Source organism: Lygodium microphyllum, chromosome 16 (assembly GCF_053477565.2).
Source record: "Lygodium microphyllum isolate KBCC chromosome 16, Lygodium_microphyllum_v1.1.10, whole genome shotgun sequence".
NCBI lineage: Eukaryota > Viridiplantae > Streptophyta > Polypodiopsida > Schizaeales > Lygodiaceae > Lygodium > Lygodium microphyllum.
In genome coordinates, this window is record NC_141150.1 from 80,503,334 (window position 1) to 80,515,595 (window position 12,262).

General features: G+C 44.9%; 1 protein-coding gene across 6 annotated transcripts in view; it reads left to right on the forward strand.

Annotated features, from left to right (window-relative positions):
• Positions 1–12,262, forward strand: part of LOC148023028 (lysophospholipid acyltransferase LPEAT2-like) — a 54,695-nt gene that overhangs the window by 38,516 nt on the left and 3,917 nt on the right. The gene's annotated exons all lie outside the window — the stretch shown is intronic.

Below are 12,262 nucleotides of genomic sequence, written 5' to 3' on the forward strand. Positions count from 1 at the left end.
AGCTCCTTTCTCACAGGCCCACACTTGCCTCAGCCTTGTTTTGATGCGTGGCCCTCCTGCTCGCCCTTGAACATTGAAAACGCAACCTTGTGTTGCGTGGAAATCTCCTCTTTAGGTAGGTCCACCCTTAGCAGGTCCTTCAATGCTCTGATACCATGTCAAAGTGAAAAGGTGTGGAAGCGTATGACCAAGACAGAGTGTGAACAGAGAGAGAGAGAGAAAGAGACAGTGGAACATAGTGTATGTCTCCACCTCAAAGATCTCACAATTTGTGAACCTCGAAGCTGACTCCATGACTAGCAATCTGGAAACTTGTGATTAGAATGTGTCCAACTGTGTGTTGAAAACATGCAATAAATAGCCTGAGGAAAAATGACAAAAATATGTTGTTGGTTGCATTTAATGCAGTCGATTTTACTTATCTAAATTCCATGGTGTTGACTTAGATACTTATCACCTGTGCTTGATTATCTTTTTCTTTTGCTAAAGCTGTGAAATATATTAAACGCAATTATGAAAAGTTTGTACAATTGGGAAACCTGTCAGCACTTAACCATTTAGAGACAAAAAGTCATGGCCAGGTAGCATTTGATAAGCCTTTTATACAACATGGGGCTACTCTATTTGTACGAGGCGGGGTGAGTTCGGGTGGTTGGGCGACTGAGGCTGTGCTGGTGAGGGGCTCCTGTGAGGCTGGGCAGGGAAGATGTCGGCCAAGACCTGAATGGTGTAGTCCCTGGCTGCAACTGTTTCCAGAATGCTTTTGAACAATGCATCAAATTCTTGCTTGTCTCGAGCTGCCCTCTCCTCTTTCGAGCACTTGGTGCCCGAGCGTCTGGTGGGGGCCCGCACGACCGGTGTTGCCATGCCCCGTGTGCTCCCTTGAGCTTCTATTCCCCTGGCCTGGGGATTTTTTGGCCTACGTCCGGGGCGGTGTCGCTTGGGGCCTCCTTTCTTTGCATACCTTTTAAGGGTAGGTACGTAGCGTTCCGATGGAGGAGCTTGTGCTGCATGCTTCCTCCGACGGCAGATAGCGTCCTTGCAAGCTAGCTGCACTAGGTGCCCCATGTCGGCTATCGTAGGGGGACCTGCAAAATGCGAACCAAGGATTAGGCCTTGAGACAGGATAAAACTATTCGCATGGAAGGGATTATACAGTGGGTTATCAAGTGCATATGATGAGGAGGGGAGAGGTGAGGCATGCAGTGTTTGTTGTAGAGGGACGGTCCCCGCGATGATGTTCATTTTGCCTCCATCCATTAGCAGATCTTAGCTTATGTTAAGTTGTGTAGATTGGTTGTTATGGAGTGGGGCAGGGCTCATCCTCGGAAGGATAGACCGGAAAGGGAAAAGGTGTATAGAAAGGGACGGTGTCCCATCTACACCATTAGAGATGTTGGTCAAGGCTTCCTATGGCAGTAATGAGGGTTGCATGCCCTCCACTTGGAGGCGGGAATGGTTACACGACTTCTAAATGTGTGGTGAGAGGAGAACCTGAGGAGCTTAGCCTGTCAAACCCAACTCTTCTCCCTGCGCTTGACTATCATTGCTTGTGTGTGTTGATATTGTCTATATAGGGTCACAAAATTCATTGTTTATTTATATACATATTTACGAATCCATGTCACTTCACGAGGATAAAAGCCAATTGTAGAACTCCGGATTGTACTGGAGTGTAGCACACGCATCTAGTACTCGTGGCAGCTTACTCAATAACGATAGATATTTTGCAACATCGAGTAGCATGGCACCTTGTTCGAGTCTACTGGCAACATGTAACTTCTCAGTGAGAACCTTATCAGCCAGAAAGGTCTTTTGGCTAGTTCCAGCTAAGTCCGTACCTCGAATGGCAGTTCAAACTTGAAAGGAAGTTGGTGCCACATAGGTTGGGTCTCTTTGAGACCGCCATTTGGCCAATTGCTCCTCTGAGACTGTCATAATTTGGGCTCCTAGTTCGGCCATTGCAACGCGGTTTTCAAACTAATGTTTTTAAAATTGACTTCCACCCTCTGATTGTTGCTTTAGTTACTCTATCTCTAAGAGATTTGGTTGGTAGAGCACATCATTGAATGCTACAGTTAAGTGTAGTTCGTCGGCTTTCTCGTCAGAGGTGAGTCGCATGCGTTCATGCAGGAGCTTGTCATAGTGCTCATCAAGATATTCTTGCTCTTCCCAGGATAGGGGAAATGACAAGTATTATTTAAGTTGCTCCTTAGGGAATACGCCCATGTCTGCGAGGACATAGACACGTACGAATACTTTGAGCTTAGCATCCAACTTAGTTAAGCATTCTGCGACACTTCTATGTTCAACGAGGGCTTGTTCGGTTGCTATCTCATGCAAGGTTCTAGGAGTTTCCCTAGGCTTTAGCATAGCTGGGGGCTCAGGCCTAGATGAGCAAGATTGGTCAATGCTAGGGTTGCTTATGCTCTCGGGGTTTCCATGTTTCCCTTGAGGCTTTGTTATTGCGTCATGGTTCTCCTTAGATGTGACTGGTATAAATTTGTCACCCTGTTGTGACAGTATTGTATCTACTCTTGATTGGTCAATGCGAGTTCTGTTGTTGGTGGATTGAGTGTTGCAAGCAACCGTTGATGGTAACGGCTGCTTTGATTTTTAAGAACACACGGATGTGTCTGAGGTTTCACCGCTATTAGGAGAGACATCAATGGGTTCATTGGTGGATGGTCTCGATGCTTTATTCCTCAGCTCTTTGGCACTCTTGGTTTTAATCTTCTTGGGGTCTACAGCCACTCGCAACTGCCGTTGTTGTTTTCGTTCTTTTCTCTTCTTTTTCTTAGGGAATCCAGGTGTATCCCTTGAAGACTCGGGACCTTGAATTAGGTTAGTCGTTGATGTGCTTGGTTGGGCCTCAGCATTCTCTTTCTCTAGTGTGTCCTCATGGGACATAGCCGTGGCCTGTTGAATAGCCTCACTAGATTGTGAGGATATAACTGCCTCTCTTTTTGGAGAGTCTAGCTCTTCAGCCAATTCCCTTCTGTTTACCTCCACTAGCCTAGGCTTTAGGCACTTTGGGAGTGCTGGAGTTGTCAACGATGCTGGTTGCGGCACCTCCTCCACAAGTGAACTGCTAAGGATACGTTTCGCAAGGGACGTTGTCACGGCCAGGGGTTGTGACTGCTGTGATTCCTGATTGGAAGTAGTAGCAGTTATTTCAGTGGACTGGCTACTGTTAGTAGATTGCAATGTCAAGTCCTTAGGGTGATCGGAAGTGGTTGTGTCTTTTGTTGGCCTTTGAGCATTCACTTGTGTAGATCGAGCATGAGTTGATCTAGTCACATTAGGTTGCACAGGCATATCCTTGGGCCGAGAGCTATGGATGGTGTCATGTCCCACCTCTTGGACATTTGGAAGCTTAGATGGAGATAGAGATTGGGATTGAGCAGTTGCACTTGATGACTGCTGTTGTGCTTCCTGTGTCTGTTTAGAGAAAGAGGGTGTAGGAGACTTGGGACTTCTAAGTGGCTCCGACACTGGCTGGAAGATTTGCTCGTGGCTATTAGATGATTTTACCATTTGCTTTGTTGAGCATTTAACCTTGCCATGAGCACTCCTCTTGGGGAATCAAAGGCTCCTTGGGCACTAGTGGCTTTTGCGTATCCTCAATTATTACATTTGATATCTGCTTGTCAAGCACGCTAGGTTGAGGATCTACCCTCCGATTAGTCCCGTTTGGTTTTTTGATTTCGACGGTAAGGGGCTCAGTCACTCCAATGTTTTTGACTCGAGACTTGGTTTTTCGTTTAGATCTCCTACGCTTCTTTGCTCTTGATACGATCTGGCCTTCAGTCGATAGAGAAGGTTTAGCAGGGAGTTTTGGCACCCAAATCCATCGGTTACCTGTGTAATACCCTTGAGCACGTAGCAACGCTTTGGATATCCATCGTGGTGTTGTGCTGACCCTTCATCGATGCCATTGTCTATAAGGCTTGGGCTTCTTTTGGGGTCTTCTACGATATTTGTAAGTCCAAAGCCCGTCCTTGGCATTGTCTCTTGACCTTCTTGTTTCAGGCATGGCCTCACTCACTGGTTCTCGTTATTCGACTTCTGCTTATATCAACTCTTCCAACAAGTCCTTGCTCTCGTTAGTAGGCTTGACTGTTATGCCAGCATCTTCCTTGCCTTTCCCTCGGGGTTCGATGAGGTCACCCTTGCTAAAGGTTGTGACTATCCTCACACTCGGTAGTGTCAGGTGTATCCTCTGTGCTACATAGTCCTCACACTTGGTCGCCCTTTTGAAGGGTTTTCCTAGGAGGGTTTCCTTCTCGCAATTAGCACTATTTGGAGGAACATGAAATAGGATAGGCAAGCTTTCAGTTTCAATTGTCGCAAGGATTTTGCACTTCCCTATGAGTGCTTGTGGGTGTTCCCCGTAAGGGCTAAGAGTTGCATTAGTCGGTGTGAGCTCTGGTTGGCCTAGTAGGGTCCATGCTTCATAGGTCAAGATATTAAAATCTGCTCCTTTATCAATCAGAGCATCGATAGTGTGCTCTCCTTTCGCGACGAGTTTGATCCTAAGATAAGCAAGTGGTACTATGTCTTCATCTTCAGGGTTTTGGCTTATAAATTTAAGCCTTCTAATAAATGCCCTTGGGTCTCCAACTGTACGACCAGAAGATAATGCTCAAGTGAGGGACCTCGGCACCAGCCCACCAGTTAATGTCCATCATGCAACCAGGCCACTGCTGTGCAAACAATGCTAGTCCTTCTTTTCCCATCCACTGGGAGGTGTGGTCCGCTATCTGACTCTTCAACTCTTCCTCTATGCAAACAATGCTAGTCCTTTTCCCATCCACTGGGAGGTGTGGTCCGCCACCAGTTAATGTCCATCATGCAACCATGCCACTGCTGTGCAAACAATGCTAGTCCTTCTTTTCCCATCCATTGGGAGGTGTGGTTCGCCACCAGTTAATGTCCATCATGCAACCAGGCCACTGCTGTGCAAACAATGCTAGTCCTTTTCCCATCCACTAGGAGGTGTGATCCGCCACTTGACTCTTCAACTCTTCCTCTATCTGTGTCGTCGTCCACTCCCTTGAGTAAGAGGACTGAAGAAAAAAAGCGTAGTTTGGTCCATCTGGTGGTGCTAGAAAATGGACCTTGTCCCTGCTTGACTTACGAACCACGAAGATCCCCACCTCTAGAGATAGTGGGAACTCTCCGCGCTCCGCAACTCTCAAGTAGGACCATGGGCCACTGCGGAAGAACTCTTGTGGCAACAGGTGTGCCTGTCTCGGGAACATGTGACAGGCGGCAGGGATGGATGAGCTGGTGGCTGTATGGGAGGGGGAGGACTACTGGTGCGAAGAGGATGTAGGCGTGTGTGGCTCATCACCTCCTGTGGGAGGAGAGGAGGTGGGTTTGGGGGGGGATCGCCTGAACCAGATGCAGATAAGGGGGGGATGCTCGGTACAGGAGGTGGTGGGGGGGAGGATGATCGAGGGATGGTGGGATGGACGGAAGTACATGGTGGGTTTGGGGGGGGGGAGAAGGGGGGAGGGGAGCTGGTGGTCATGGAAGTGGGGGGCTGTGGGCCAGGGTCAGTGGGGGGGGGGAGGGGGACATGGGATGTGGAGAGTGGTAGGTGTGGGGGCTGTGGGGACTCGGGAGAAGTAGTCTGTGGCGCGGGTGGTGGATGTGGGGGGTTGCGGTCCTACCGGGTGGGGCGGGTAAGGAGGGACTGTGGAGTGCTATGTCGAGGGGGCGTCACACGCCCTCCTACTTTCTGTTGCCGAGACTGGGTTTGAGACGCTGGTTGCGCTCCCCCCTGCCATCTCCCTCTCTGTCGTCTCTAGATCCGTGTAAAGCCATCAGCTTCCACCTGCGGGCCTGTCGGCGGAGCCACCTTGGCTCCGAAGGGCGTGCAACCTGCTGCCTGATGCCCATAGTCGTGGCAGCGCAGGCACTGCCCTGGCTGCCTCGTCACAATGACCTGCTACCTAAAGGAGTGCCCGCCTACCTCAATCTCTAAGAACTGTGGGATATTCTTGAACACTTTCACTACCACCCGTACCTTTGGGACTCTTGCCGTTGTCATTGCATCCGTGAAGGACGCGGGAAGAAAAGTGCCAAAGAGCCGACCAAAGTCTTCTACCAACTGGCGATACTCTATCGCCAGGCCGAGGAAAAGAAGGGTGACTGGGTGTCGGAGAAACCTATTTTGGAGTGCAAACGCCTCCACAGTAAAGCCGTTGTACCAAGGAACCATGTATATGACCCCCTTTGTGGATGCATATGGTGAACTGGCGAGTAACTCGCGAGCTGCGTCCATCGAACTGAGCCGGACCATGAAGATCCCTTGGCCCATTAGGACCGCCTCCACGATCTGCGTTGTGCGGATGCGCAGCGTGGACTGAAGCCAGTCCCGAAACTGGGCCCTGGCTGGGGAATGTCCTACTATCTGACCATAAATCGGTGTTTCCATCTCCAGCTCCTTAGCTCGGACGGCTAGGAGCTACTTCTCAGAGAGGACGACATGCAAGGTGTTTGATTGGGGGCCCTCGCTAAGTGCGCCGGCGTTTGACTAGAGGTTTCCATTGCGCGTCCCTTTTGCGAGGACTACCAATCACGTCGCGGTGCTACCTGGGGGGGGGGGGGAGTTGCTGCAGATCGAGGGAGCAACTTGGAGGGTGGGGGATCAATGGCGAGGGGAAGACCGCTTCTGTTTTGACACACTGCGGAGGAGTAGGCGGGTGGCCAGGCACGGGGGAGGGGGGGGTGTGGGCGGAGTAGAAGGCGGGGGGAGGGGAGTAGGCGGACCAAGAACTTGGGAGGGGGGGGGGAGTGGGGGGGAAACGCGGGCGGGGGGTCTTTGTGGCCAGTACTTGGCTAGTGGGGCAATGGCAAGGGAGACAGAGGTGGCGCTGGACAAAGGAGTTGTACAAACCTCACACTGGGCCTGGCTCAGATGAAGAAGATAGGTCACTAGTCCTTCCAAGTGTCGTGTGTTCTCTATGATCGAAGAAGTGATTAGTTTCACCAACTTGTTTGGATGTAGTAGCAAGTTGGTAGGAGGGGTGTAAGCTCAACTATACATGATGTGTAAGTACTCTTCAAACTCTACCTATTTGTAACAAGAGAAGAAAAAGAAGGTGAAGATGAGGTGTCTTCTTCCTCGCTAAGTCCATAATGCCTTCTTAGGGTCTCCAATGATGGAGAAACCTGATAAGACATCATGGGATACTGAGAAGGTGTTTGAGACATTATGAATCAGTTACATGTTGTTCGTGTACTTGCACAAGACCAAGCCTTCACAATATTCACAGGATACTTTTTATAAGAGCACTAGCTCTGATACCATGTGAAGATATGCTAGGGTTTTCATAGAGAAAACATAGCATGTATGAACATAACTGAAACACAGTAACACTCAGACAGTAACACAATAAATGCAAACTGTCACAACTCTATAGAAACAGAATTTGTATCCTTTTTCATTAATTTGTCTATATAATGATTTATTAAATTTGTTTCCTTTGCACTAATTAGATATAAAGAAAAGTGCATTGGAGCTAGCCACTGATGAGTGGTCACAGGTTATGGTGGACTCGTGCGGTGGGTTAGAGAAAAGATAGTTCACATTTCCACCTATATGGCCCGATTGGGCGCCTGTGACTAGAACTCACGCATATCAGGGTTAGACTCGCACACAGAAAGGATCGATGCCTTAAAGTGTGGGCTAGATCCGCCAGAACAGACAGTTACAATCAACAAGATGGCATGATCATGAAATGCTTGTACAATGTACATGTGTGGGCTGAAAGCTTGAAATGCACATTTCTTTGCATAGGAAAGTCATATGAAGATTCTGATACCGTTTTTGCGATGTACACGGAAAAAGCTTTCATATGACACCCATATTGGGGGGTCCCTAAATTTTAGGAGGTCCCTAAATTTTAAGAGCCTCGAATTAGCCTAAAAATGCTAGTCCTAAAAAATAGGGATGTCATTCTAAAAATAGTAAATTTTGTACTCTGACTGTGCTTACTAAATTTGGTTGTTTCTATTCTTGACAGTATTCAGCCCAAAAAGAAAGGCCATAGAGAAGAGACAAGTGTCAAGACACTTGTCACACAAGTTTCTAAGAGTCCTACCACTTGTCACATCTCATGTCATGTGGTTGGACACTTGTCTTGTGGTACTCCACTTTCCCCTTTTGTACTAGCTCTTCCCTCTCCTATAAATAAGAGCTCGTTTTTCTTCATTTAGCATCATTTTTCTTTGCTGTAAACTCATGTATAGCACCCACAGATAGCCAAAAATTGGCCCCATCCATCCCCATCATCATCCCCCACTTCTCCATTATCAAATTCCTCCATATTCCCTCTTCTATCACTGCTGTTTTACAGGACAGCAAGCTTGTAAATTCATTACAGCACCTTCTTCTCGAGCTCTTTCTTTCATTTTAGCAACAAGAAGCAAGCCCTATCCATGTACTGCTGATCAACGATGAAAAAAGGCTGATTTCCCCTCTTTCTTCTCTGATACTGTAAAGAAATCAGTTCTTATCATTGCATAATAGATAATGCATGTGTGTTTGTGCATCTTTGCATGATCTTGTGAGAGTGATCTTTAACCCTCAATCTTGTCTCCATTACTTTTACATTTTCATGGCTGTAATTTTGTGAGTAATTTTCATTTCCAGCTTTAAGTGTTCATTCTCTTTTATATTAAATCTCGAAAACAAACGAATATCATAATTGTTAAGCATACTACGTTGTTCGGGGTGTTTACACAAACCCTAAAGGCAAAACTCAAAACCCAAAACAGAAAAATACAAGCACAAAGAGAGAGAGAAAGAGAACTCTGAAGTGAGTGAATGTATAGAATGCTCAAGGGTAGAGTAGAGCTGTCCAACAGCTGATGGCTCTCGTGGAAGCGGGCTGAGGGATGTGTTGATATGTGTCGTCCACCAGAGATGGATCTTGAGTGCAGTAACCACTAGTGGAAGTAGAGATCGAGGAAGAAAAGTGCTGAAAACACAACCTACTATAGATGCAAAGATAAATCAGGCGGATGTTGGAAATGGAAGGACAGTAGGCTGGAAACTAGAACGTAGTTTGGGGTTGGAACTAAATGCAGCAATGTGACCACCTGAAGACGATGACAACTGATCACCAGTAGTAGTATAAGCGTTGGAAAGAATGTTAGAATGAAATACTTTGGACTTAATCAACTCGATCAACTATCATTATGAAAATGAGTATATATATATATATATATACATATATATATATATATATATGTATGTATATATGTATACATATATATACATATATATATATATACATATATATATATATATATGTATATATATATATATGTATATATATATATATATATATAGAGAGAGAGAGAGAGAGAGAGAGTCGACACCATGTTGAGAGGGGAATTGAATTCTCCCCCTTTATAGGAATTTATTGAAACAAAACCATGGGTGTCAAGTGCATAAACCATATACAAAAGGGTTGATTTGTTGCAATTCTAAAAATGAGTATATATGTATATATATATATATATATATATAGAGAGAGAGAGAGAGAGAGAGAGAGAGAGAGTCGACACCATGTTGAGAGGGGAATTGAATTCTCCCCCTTTATAGGAATTTATTGAAACAAAACCATGGGTGTCAAGTGCATAAACCATATACAAAAGGGTTGATTTGTTGCAATTCTAAAAATTAGGGTTTTGAAACTCTAATTTTTGCAAACTCTGAGCAACAAGTTTATTTTCTTCTTTAGTGGTTGGATTAGATCAAGCTAAGTAGAAAGTGTTTCTTGGATGGGAGACTGATAGGAGAATACAAATCATGTTGTTGAAATTTCAATATAAGAGCTTATTCCAAATGAAAAGAGAGACCTTCAATATATAGATGTGGAACTTAGGTGCTCAAAAGTGAAAAGTAGAGGTTACAAATGATAAGTGTTTGTTGAAAATGGCAAGTGTAGGGACAGTTGTCTCTTCAAAATGATACATGTCCCATTCTAGATGCCACGTGTCACTTTTCTAGAGAAAGAAGCTTCTAAACCTTTTGTTGAAGGCAAAATTGTTTCTTGTGAAATTATGGAGCTTGTGACGTGAACAAACTTTCCATTTGAGCAACTTTCAAAAATAGTAATCTCCTAAATTTTGGGAGTTGCCAAATTTAGCTTTTGGAGAGCTTCATTATGTAAGTTCATGGTTTGTTTCTTTGATTATGAACATCTAATTTCACTTTTTGAAACCACTCATTATATGGGCTTCTACTCAATGTGATTATCTGAGTGTAAAAGTCTTAGTCATTTGAGCTTTTTGGTCAATTTAATCGCTCGACTAAACTTTTAATTTCTCTCGTGCATCTCGTCAATGACGACCCAAGTACAATAATAGGATGTTGTGGCCATTGATCACCCTTAAATAGAAAGATGAATTGCATTTCGAAGTACACGAGCATCAAATTAATTTGGAATCATTGAGCCAATATGCCTTCTTAACAATTGATATAGAAAAGGTTTGTTACAAATAGTGGGAGGATAATAATTTATGAAAATTTATTAAGGATATTTGATCGTGTATCAAGAGGTAAATCTATTGAAAATATAAATGTTTCAAAAATGGTTAACAATGTAATGTCACAAAAAAGACCATTTTTATTTGAGTCTATACAAACACAAACAAGATCTATAGAAACAAATATAGTATCTATTCAAACTGAAAATATTCAATTAGATAATATTAATTGAATGTATCCTTATTCAAAGCCAATTCTTGTAACCTTCAGCCACATCCAACATTTGAGAGGGGTTGTTAGCTGCCATGTTATTCTATATCTTATATTGTATACATTCCTTGCTTGTGAGTCTCAATGATGAGAAAATTGGGACCTCTCACTGTCTGAGCTTGTCGGTCTATCTTGTGTGTTGATTCCTCCATTTCAGGCATTTCAGGTGGAGATTAGGGTTTCCAGGCCTTGATCATCTCATCCATTGGTGCACTTGATCGTTTTAGTCGAGAGTGCATCCATACATCATCCAGCCACCACCATCATTCTCACTCATCTTCTTCAGTCAGATTCCCATCTTCTGCCATCAGTGCAGTGCCCTCAGTGATGCATCTCGGCAGCATGTAGGGCCGATTTTGTGCAGTCTTGTATCAGAATTCAGATTAGTGTTTTCCTTCTGTTTCTTGTGTTTCATCTGCTCTTCTCTTCTTTCTGTGTTCCTGCTTCCATTGCACACTCTCACAGAAGGAGGCTCACCCAGTTCATGAACCATACAGTGGGTGGACTCATAGGGCTGGCCTTTGGGAGTAGCCTCTTTGGAGCATGGGGCTATCACCCTTCACAGCCCGTGGGTAGATGTTTCATTTCCATGAGTGATGTACCATGAGCATGTTTTATAACCTTGTTCATCTGTACAAGTGTGTGGTCTGCAAGGGTAGAGCAACTTATTTGACCTATGCAGCTTGAAGGTTTGACTCTCACCTTACAACTGAAGTGTCTGGTTGGCACAGGTGACAGGCATGATAAATTGTTCCAGTACATGAAGCTCTTGAGATTTTTATGTGGACCAGTATAGTTACCCTCTAGCCTGATGGTAGAGTTGTATTGAGTTTGGTTTCTAATGATTTCAGGTGTCTACAGTTTGGTTTCCAAATTAGCATCTTCTAGATCCAAATTGCACAAATGCTTTTAGGGTGGGGATCTCTGTGGCTATCTGGTGCTGTGGAAGAAAGTCATTTCCTTCAAAGAAAAACTATGTCACTTACCAATTGAGTTGTACTTGCCATTGTGTATGGGCACCATGAATGGAAATTTTCTGTTCTTAGCACCGAGTTTGATCTGAAGGCTTACTATGAGCACTCCGCTCCTCACACAGCCTGGCTGAAATTGTGGCACTCATTTCCCAATTTACCAGCTACAAGGAGTACATGTCAAGCACTTCTTTTCCAAATTTAGGCTTCGTTATGGAGTATGTGTGAAGCACGAAGATTTAGGTCCCTGATGCACTCAGTAAGGGGCATCCTATGTGCATAGTGCAGAGTTTCTACCTAATGAGACCAAGGGAGTTGTAGAAAGGTTTCGGATGCCTATGCTAGGGCCCTGGTCTAAGAATTCCTAGCTCACGCTCATGAAGTTGATGATGCCCTGACCATTTTGCACAAAGGAATTGGGCAGGGCCCTCAAAACTCACCAAAAATCTGGTCGATGCTTATTGTGCCTATCCTAGTTGCAAAACAAAGGAGAATACGTATTTGATGGGCT